Consider the following 9,159-nt stretch of genomic DNA (forward strand, 5'->3'; position numbering starts at 1 on the left):
GTACTTTTATGTTAGAAGGCAGCAATATCATGTTTATTATGTATGTAAATTCCCTTAATTATACTCTAACTAGGTTATCTTTCTTACTGCATTTCAATCTCACTAAGAGTCAGTAGCTCTTTAATTAAGTTGAGAGAGCAAGAGGTGTCTTGTTAATTGTAAATTAAATAGATTTAAATAGACAATAGATTTCAAATGGTAGATTTACTTCTAACTGCTATCGAGGAGTTGCTGGAAGGCTTGAGCACAACTTGTGCCATCTGCCTCAGTTTATCAGGAAGAAGTCAAACCCTACTTCTTTTGTTCCAGAGAGATTTCAGCACCCAAGCAGACCATCAGCCTCCCAACAGCTTTTCCATGAAAATTTTTAGATGGAGAAAAATCCACCTCCTATCACTCCAGGACTGTGACAATGTCATGAGCAGTGCAGGAAGTCTCACAGAAAGTGAAACTCAACTTAGAATGTTAATTCCTTAAATTCTCTGTGGAAGATGTGCAAGTAGTCATCACTGTCATAGACTGCCACAGTTTACTTGGAACCAGCAGACCAGACCACAGCCAAGTTCACCTCTTTGTCCACAACTTCCATGCTTTAAAAAGAGCAGCTCAGGGATGCTCTGACTAATAGATGCCTTGAAAGATGTACATTCTTATGTGCCTATATGATATTGTTGGCATCAGCTGCGAGACCAGTGAATCAGATATTTACATGCCTAGATATAAATTACTGTTAAAAGCCATTACTTCTAATCATTACCACTAATGCCGCACCGTTACCACAAAGATAAGCGGGACTATTATTCTAAACTAGGACAAAGAGTACGCCATGTATGTGCTTTTACTTCCAAATTAGAAGTCAAATTGATCATCTATGCCATTAGGAGTTATGGCTCATGGAATTTTATCATTCCTATAATGCACTGTGAAAATGCAATAAGGGGATAAACAGAACGGCAGCTTACAGTAATTCTTTATGAAACACAAAGATATTGAATGTGTCTAGAGTGTATTGATAAACAGATCTATTGTAACAACCAGCGGATATTATCATCGCGCTAGTGTTAATCTTCATACGGCCAATTTTCCTCATGGTACACTGGGGAAGCCGGATGCACAAATACCATTAACCTAAATAGGAAGTGAGGGCAGAGCCATGCCTGGCATAAATCTGAGCACCTTCTCAAAGTCAGCAGGCTTACAGCAACTCACACCGGCTCAGACACATCTCTTGGCATCTCCTCATGCAGACTTCACATCTCACCTAACACAGACAGCGGGTAGCTCCGGTGTGAATTGGGAACACCTCCGCCGTTTACTGAATGGCGTTACAAGTAATGAATACGGACATTAAAATATCACAGCTTAAGGTATTTCTAAATGTATTCACTTGATTTAAAGAAACACTCTGCTTGGAAGGGATGGATAAGCTTAGGAGCAATAATGCTGTTTTATTCCTATCAAGCTATAAATGAACCCATACATCAGGATGCGCAGAGTGCATAAACTGTCGTGCCTGTAGGGGCTCATGTGCTCTCTAAAGAAAGATATGGCCAAACAAAAGTAGTCAAGAGCAGACAGACATTGTGCATAAATCTATTGCCTGACATTGATTGCACAAGGGATTCTCCTCTATAAGCACCTATCTCGGAGGTGGGGAAAATACAGATCGATGTTTTACAAATTATTTTTAGAATAATTGCTCATAGCTCACTAGTGGTTACTAGTGAATGTTGAGCTTGCATCTCTGGGTTGTAGAGAATTCCCTATAGTATTGCAAGGAGAAGCAACCCAGAAACGACTTACCAACATTCAGGTCCACACAAATAATTGGCTGCTTGTCATAGCAAGTAAACAAGAGAGAAACAACCTTGAGACCATGTCTTAATTCACTAGTGAATGCAGTATCTCCCCTGTAGATCCTCCCACTTTATAGACACTTATATACCAGATAGCATAAAAAAGTTTTCAGACTGAGAAATGTCAGTGCCTGGGAGCACTGCTAACAAAGTCCCAAAATGGCGCTGAGCCACGGAAGTAATGAAAGCGGAGTTGTTTTTCTGAGACAAATGAGTGTATCATGTCCATGGCTAGAGAAAGCAGCTCTGCCCATGCTTGCCTCTCTTTCCTCCCAATGCTCCTCAGAATCCAGCCTTTGTCCTTCCCCAAGGGATTGCCATGGGCAGGTACTGCTACCACATGAGAACGTACCTGCCTGCCGTAGGGATGCTGCGCAGCAGCACTCGGCCATGGCTCAGGAATGTGTCCCGCCACTGTTTCAACCTGAACATTTACATCCCATAAGAAGTGATACTGCATTTTCTAGACTTTTTTTTCCTCCCAGCTACAGCCTTTGAGCTCTTTTTTGGGAAGGATTTGAAAAGGAAAAGGCGACAGCTCTGTTAGACATGTGATTTTCAAGCTGACAGTTTCCCTTTCATTTTAAGGAGCTGAAAAACATTTCTAGTGTCAGACAGATTGAGTTTTAACAACATGACAAACATATCCATTTGTTGAGCTCAAGTCATCTCTATCCATCTTCAATTAACATGGAAAAAAGTGGCTTGTATCCAGTGTCAGACATTTGTATAAGTAGCACATGCCCTCACAGTTGTAATCAATGTTTGCCATTGATAGATCGGGAAGGATAATTTATGGCATGACACTAGGTTCACATGATCAGAGGAAATCAGGCACCTTGTGAAAATCTCACTTCTCTCTCAAAATCCAAAAGTTCCTCTAAAATTTATAGCAAGGAAAGTAATAATGATATTATAAAGGAATACAAAAAAAGGTATTAATGTGAATAACCACACACACACACACACACACACAAAAAAAAAAAAAAAAAAAAACAGCCAGTGTAGAGCACCCTAGTGATGTTATTAACAGAGAAATGCCATGGACATTTCTGTCTACGACCTGTTCACAGCAGCCATTCTGATTTGATTTCTCTCCTATTTCCTGATAAAATTAGTAGTGGCTGGTTCTAATTTAAAACCTCCCTACAAGTTTTCACATAATACAAAAAGAAAGATATGAGACCAAGTATATTTGACAAGAAAGAAAACAACTTTCATTCTGAAGATGTTGGGTTACACACAAAACCAAGCCTGTGCAAAAGCTTGTGGAGCTTCGTGCAAACCGAGTGTGCAAACTGCAAATACTAAAAGAATGAAATAGCATTAACTGTAGTGACAGTGTAAATTAGAATGATTATTTTAATCATACTATTGGCCTCAAAACAACTGCAGCTTAAATGCCAATTGAGATTAAGGTTCTTATTTGATGGCTAAAATTGAAAATGGCCAAACTTTTCTGAAGGAGTCAGCAAATGCTGAACTCTTACTTATTTTAAAAGACTTGAGGGCAGCTCAGATAAATGGAAAGAACGCAATAGACTAGTAACCTGTCGCAGCACAGAAGTGACAGATACGTACTCTAAATCCAGATTTTCTGGACAGTTAACTGCTTTTCTGAGCACAGACAATTTGTAGTTAACAAAAACTATCTTCTTTGTACAATAGCAGTGACTACTTAACAGACATTTTAAAATTAAAATCAAATCAAAATGATGTTTAGCACACACATTTGCCAACTGCCTTATACAACAAATTGCACCATCTGAATATTCAAATGTCCCTCTTTTTTCTCTGCGTGCAGAAAATAAAATTTCAGAACATTTTGAACAGAAACGCACTCTCAGCCACCAGTGCTCCAGCTGATGATGGCTCTCCCTTTACGGCTGTATCTTGCCTGCTCCATCCCGCTTTAGTGAGCTACCCCGAGGGCCCTGGGGATGAGGTAACCCCGTACTCAGGGGATGTATGCCTCCTCCTTGTCATCCAGCAGACTCATTAAGACAAGAAAATGTTACTACCCTGCAACAGATGGCTATGAGTGGAGTCACCAGCAGAACAGCCCTACACAGACTTAAATCTTCCGTTGTATATGCTTATTACTGTAGGAACATAACATCGATCAAGGGTCCACCTGACACTGCACTCTGTCTCCAATGGCATCCATAAGTAAACACTCAGAACACACAATGAACAGGATGAGTACCGAACAATCTTTTCCAAAGCACACACTGTGCCTCTACCTGCTTTCAGCCAAAGGATCTCTTGAACCAGTTAATGTTTGTGATAATTCAGTGGCCTCCAAACAACTTCTCATCCAATCACTTAGTTGCACCCAAAAGAAATTCTGGACAAAACTCAAGAAAGTGGACACTAAGCAGACTGGCTGAAGCAAAGCTCAGCTTCAGCAGAGCTGAGTGCAGTCTGGTACTTGATTGAGACCCTTGCAGATATGTGGTAAAAGCACAAAGTGCAAAAATTGGATAAGTGAGAAGTTTGCAAGGAACCCTGATGGCAATGTGAAAAGTTGGCTTGTCTTCAGAACTTGGAGTATTTTTAGACCAAAATGAAATGTAGACAGAAGCATTATTCCAAGAAGCAAACTGTCAGCAGCATCAAAAGCAACAAAAGAACCAGTTCAAGCTACATAAATGTAACTTTTGATCATACATAACTATTAAAAGCTTCTGACTGGCTATATACATGAGAAACCAAAGTGACACTGACCCAGCACCAACCAGTTCCTTGCTATCATAGCTTTTCTAATTCTAGATGCATTGCAATAGCTAGCATAAACAATATCGTTGCTTTTCTTTCCCTCTTTAACTGCTCTGTATGGACTTATCCTTTCATCAGAAGTTATTAATAAAAATATACTAGAAATATACTAGTGAAAAACCTTGTTTCTACCCTATCTTACATACTTAACAGCTCAACTGAACATTCAATTTGAGCCATGGTATCAAGTCATGCTGCATCACCATATAATAGATTCTTATAAATTGTGTGATTAAAATAAACAACAAGTCATACATCATGCAGACAGGACAAACTATTCAAGTCAGTTTACCAATATTACACACCTAATCCCTAATTTGTCTTGTCTCAGTGACTTGGTTTAACATTCAAAGGTGCAGATTATCAGATTGCTCTCCCTGAATTCAGTTGCAGTCCTTACAGCAGAGTGGTTAAGTTAATTGTGGGTAACTCCATTTAAAAAGACATAAGCAATTAATTTTGGATACAAACAAATGAAACCTAATATTTCTTCTCTGCAGAGGGGAATTCATACACTTAGTGACCTTCATTATCACTCAGTAATTACGTAAAGCTGCTTCTTCCAAAGATATGACCTTTTGAGAAACTCAGAGTTTGAGATTTATGAGAACTTGCTACACAGACTACTTTGTGGTCATCACTGATCTTATTTGAGATACTTGCTTTCCTTTCCTTTTATTGCTCCCGTTTGCTGCCTTTCACTATCACAGCCTAGTAGCTGTGATTTCTTATGACCCTGAGGATCTCCAAAATACTATTCCTTGCTTTCAGCATGTGACTGGTAAGCAGGAGAGCAACCTGGCTCACAACTCAGCCACATGTCTGAAAGACCCCAGCAATGTCAGCTCCCTGCAACTTCTTCCTGTTGGATGACTGTGATGGGAGCTCCGACTCATGGGGCAGCTAAAAAGCAGCTGGAGATGTGCATTTGTTGGATTTGGGTCAAGGCCAGGATTACAAGTCAGGGACAGAGAGGGAGGCTGTATAAGTGCCAAGAAGCAGGGGTGCTATTTTCCCATGAGAGCAGAATGTTCACTACCAGCTTTTGTAATGCCTGTGGGGCTGAGTCAAGCTGCCTCACCTTCTTCTGAGATTTGCAACCTATAAATCATGAATAGGCCAAGCAGCTCATTGTCCTGGCCAACTGTGTTGCCCTGAGTGAGCAGGAGGCATGCTGCAAATGAATGCAACACAAAGTCCAGACTCAGGGGTAAGACAGAGCTCAAATCCTGTTGGTGCGGTGACGAAAGTTATGGGCAAAGTGCTGCTGTGTTTTTGCACCTCCCTGGTGCTAGTTTGCTCATTAAGTAGAGACAGAAATAAAAGTCTTTCTTGACTCTGGAAGCAAACGGCGGGGGGAGGAAGAGGCTGGATGTTTCCAAGTCCTCCATGAAGCTGACTGCGTTACTATGCTTTTATCTTACATTTTGACAGGAAAACAAAAAAGTGCATGACACAATAAATTACTTTCCTTTAAGAAGCAACTTAAAGATACTGGGTTTAGTTCCATCTTTTAAAGTTACTTTTTCTCCTTATCTGTGACATGGATGGCTTCCCACTAGATGCAAAAAGGACTCTTCTGCTGCTAACACAAAGCTCCTATTTTAGGATGAGCTTACATAAGAGCTCCTCCATTTGCAAGCCCTCCTTCCCTCCAAGCAGATATCTCCAGTAATTATGCTTCACTTCATCTTTAAAGCCCACCTACCATCTGCAAAAATAAAGATTAGCAAAGTGGTTTGTGTGCTATGAGTAGTGGAGGAATGTGAACAGTAACACAGTGGGAATCGAGCAAAGCCTTGATGAGAAAAGCTAAGCATTCAGGATTTACATGCAGCAGTTGAGTCCAGGCAGGCACTGGTCAGAAATAGCCTCACTGTATGACTCAGGTGGATAACAGGGACAGGCAGCTTCACAGGGAACAGCAGACACATGGAAAAGATGTTTTGCTAGAGGCTGACCTGTAGGTGAGTAAAGCTAATAAAAAAAGACATCCTTTCAGAGAGCAGCGACCTGATTTCTACTTTCACCAAATGGCATCTCCTATGCAACAAAGAGAGTGCAAGAGACTGGACTGCTGGCACCACTGTGCCAACTTACAGCTCCACCACAAGTATGGGAAGCCCAGTCATCCACTTCAACTGGATGGCGCAAATTCTTGTTTCACCACTTCACATCCTGCTCACAGCATTTTCCATCTGAGCATCAGCATGACAGTCAAAAATCAGTGGCATGTTTTGCAAAGACAGGACAGTGCACCTGGGTGCTCTCTCCCTATAGTCAGAGCAGTGGGGGTGCATTTTGTACTGCAGGGAATAACACAAGAAAGCAGCACTACATCGGGGTAAACAAGGATACAGGCAACGCCAGAGAATAATTGTGCTACAATGCTCTTATGTCTAAATATGAGAACAAAATGTTTCAATTACAAGTGTAACACCTGGCACTTAAACCAGGCAAAACAAAAGCAAAGAAACAAACAAAAAATCAATCAGATAAATTAAGGCAAACTAACCATGCAAAATGCATTAACTTGTAGGAGTACATTTTAAAGTTTTTATGGTTATGAGTAGACTTTAAGAAAGGCCAGCTTAGACTTAGGCACAGCACACAAAATAAATATGCACTCAATCAAGTAGAAAAGGCATCCATAAAATTTCATTAGTAGTACTTAAATCTAACAGCAGACAGAGAGTCACAGTTTAGGACTACTGTGACACTCAGAAATTAACTCCTAATTTTGTCTCTATCCCAGACAGATCTCATCCAGCGGTTCCCTCATTTTGCCTTAAAACTTGCACGTACATAGCCCAGCTATTTTCAGAGTAATAATTTGTCTACGTTTAAAGATTTGAAGTCCATAAAGATCCACTACATCCTCTAGAAAACTGTTCCAATGATTAATGTATGCCTATTTAAAAAAATTGCAAGAAAAGCATACCTTGTCTTCATGTTGAACTCCTCTAAATTCAGCTTGTAGCTTCTAGCTCTTGTTGTAGAGTTTCTGAAAACTGGAAGAAAAAAAAAAAAAGAAAAAACCAAACTATTAGTACCTGGTAGCTCCTTCTCTAGTGAAGTGAATATGAAGTATGTACGCCCCAGGATCACGTCTTTTAGCTTTCTCTTGAATGGGTTCAATCCCCATAACTTGCTGAGCATTTCACCAAAGGCAATTTATGAAGAGCTTTACTGACTTTTGCCAAGAATAGGACTTTTCATTAAGAACAACCAGAAACCAACTACTTTCTTTCTCCACCAAGAGTAATGGCCTGTCTTAAAGTTTTGTTTACGCTTAAAAGATAACAGGTCAAAGGAGGATTTGGAAAAAGGATTTTTCTGGAGAAGAGCCCAGACCAATATTCTAGGGTAGAAGACAAGGCTTGAGGAAGAGACAAAACAAGAGAAAACTAAAAAAGTGACAGTGTAGATAAGAAAAAGAGAGGCACACTAAATCTAGGAAACTTTTTTTGGTACCCACAGTCAGGCAGTCTGAACTACACATGCCCCAAAAGCAGGGATGCTGATTGCTCTGGAAGGTAATGAGGGTCCCAGGTTTTCATTTCATCTGACACCCACACTCCTCCAGAAGAATCTTTGCAGTGAACTTTGCATTAAACCAATACATTTCAGCAAAACAGTTGTTTTGACAAATCACTACTTTAGTGAAAAAATACCATCTCCCCCCCAAAAAAATTCCCAAAGAGCTCTTATCTAAGTATTAGCAAAAGCCAACTACTCAAACAGTTTTTAGAAAAGTTTGATATCACACTTTTTTTCTTCCAACCAAACCTGGCAAAAACATTCCTTTACATAAATTAGCACAAAATCCACATTCGCCAAGACAAAAATATTCCGTTATTTTTAAAAGCAGGATGAAGAAAATAACAAAATCCTCAAATTATTTATTACCAAAATAATGCTGTTTTCTTGGGTTGTCTGAGGGGCATGGCTCATCAACTGATGGAGAAGATGTAATGTGGTTTTCCAGTGATCATCACAAACCTAACAGAACACTATGCAATGTCCAAAAAAGAAAGACAAAACCAAACATCTTGGAGAATTAAGCATCTCTGTGCTTTCCAGTCTGCAGTAGTCTGTTTTTCATGCTTTAATAAGTGGGCAGTGATGCCTGCAAGTATTATCAAAGCCCTCAGGGTGGTGCAGGATGCCATATATTTAGGTGCCCAGATGTGAATTTGGGAGCTTTATAATACTCACCTCTTCTGCAAACTCCAGTCACAAAATCCAGATCACATTCTGGTAATCCTGCAAGAAACAAAAACAAAACAGCACATTTATTTGATGAGCACCTCTGCCATCACTAAGCTTGATGTTACTGCACAACATTGTTCTGCACAGTCCTCTTTTATCTACACCTTCTGTGCTCTCAGCCTTGCATCTTAACCAAACTACATTTCCTATTCCCAGTAAACATTATCAATCCAACTGCATGGTCTGTGCTCACATGACCTGATGGAGGGATTTCCTAAACATCATAAAGAAGCCAGGTACTAGGATCAAACAT

The 9,159-nt window shown here is 40.0% G+C and overlaps 1 long non-coding RNA gene across 1 annotated transcript in view; it reads right to left on the reverse strand.

Annotated features, from left to right (window-relative positions):
- Window positions 1-8,921, reverse strand: part of LOC146544462 (uncharacterized) — a 75,547-nt gene extending 66,626 nt beyond the window's left edge. The window contains exons 1-2 of the long non-coding RNA XR_014882996.1: window positions 8,853-8,921; window positions 7,576-7,645 (exon numbers count right to left, since the gene is read on the reverse strand). This is a non-coding gene — a long non-coding RNA (uncharacterized LOC146544462). The remainder of the gene's footprint in view (window positions 1-7,575; window positions 7,646-8,852) is intronic.
- Between the last annotated feature and the right edge of the window lie 238 nt (window positions 8,922-9,159).

Source organism: Meleagris gallopavo, chromosome 4, assembly GCF_905368555.1.
Source record: "Meleagris gallopavo chromosome 4, MGAL_WU_HG_1.1, whole genome shotgun sequence".
NCBI lineage: Eukaryota > Metazoa > Chordata > Aves > Galliformes > Phasianidae > Meleagris > Meleagris gallopavo.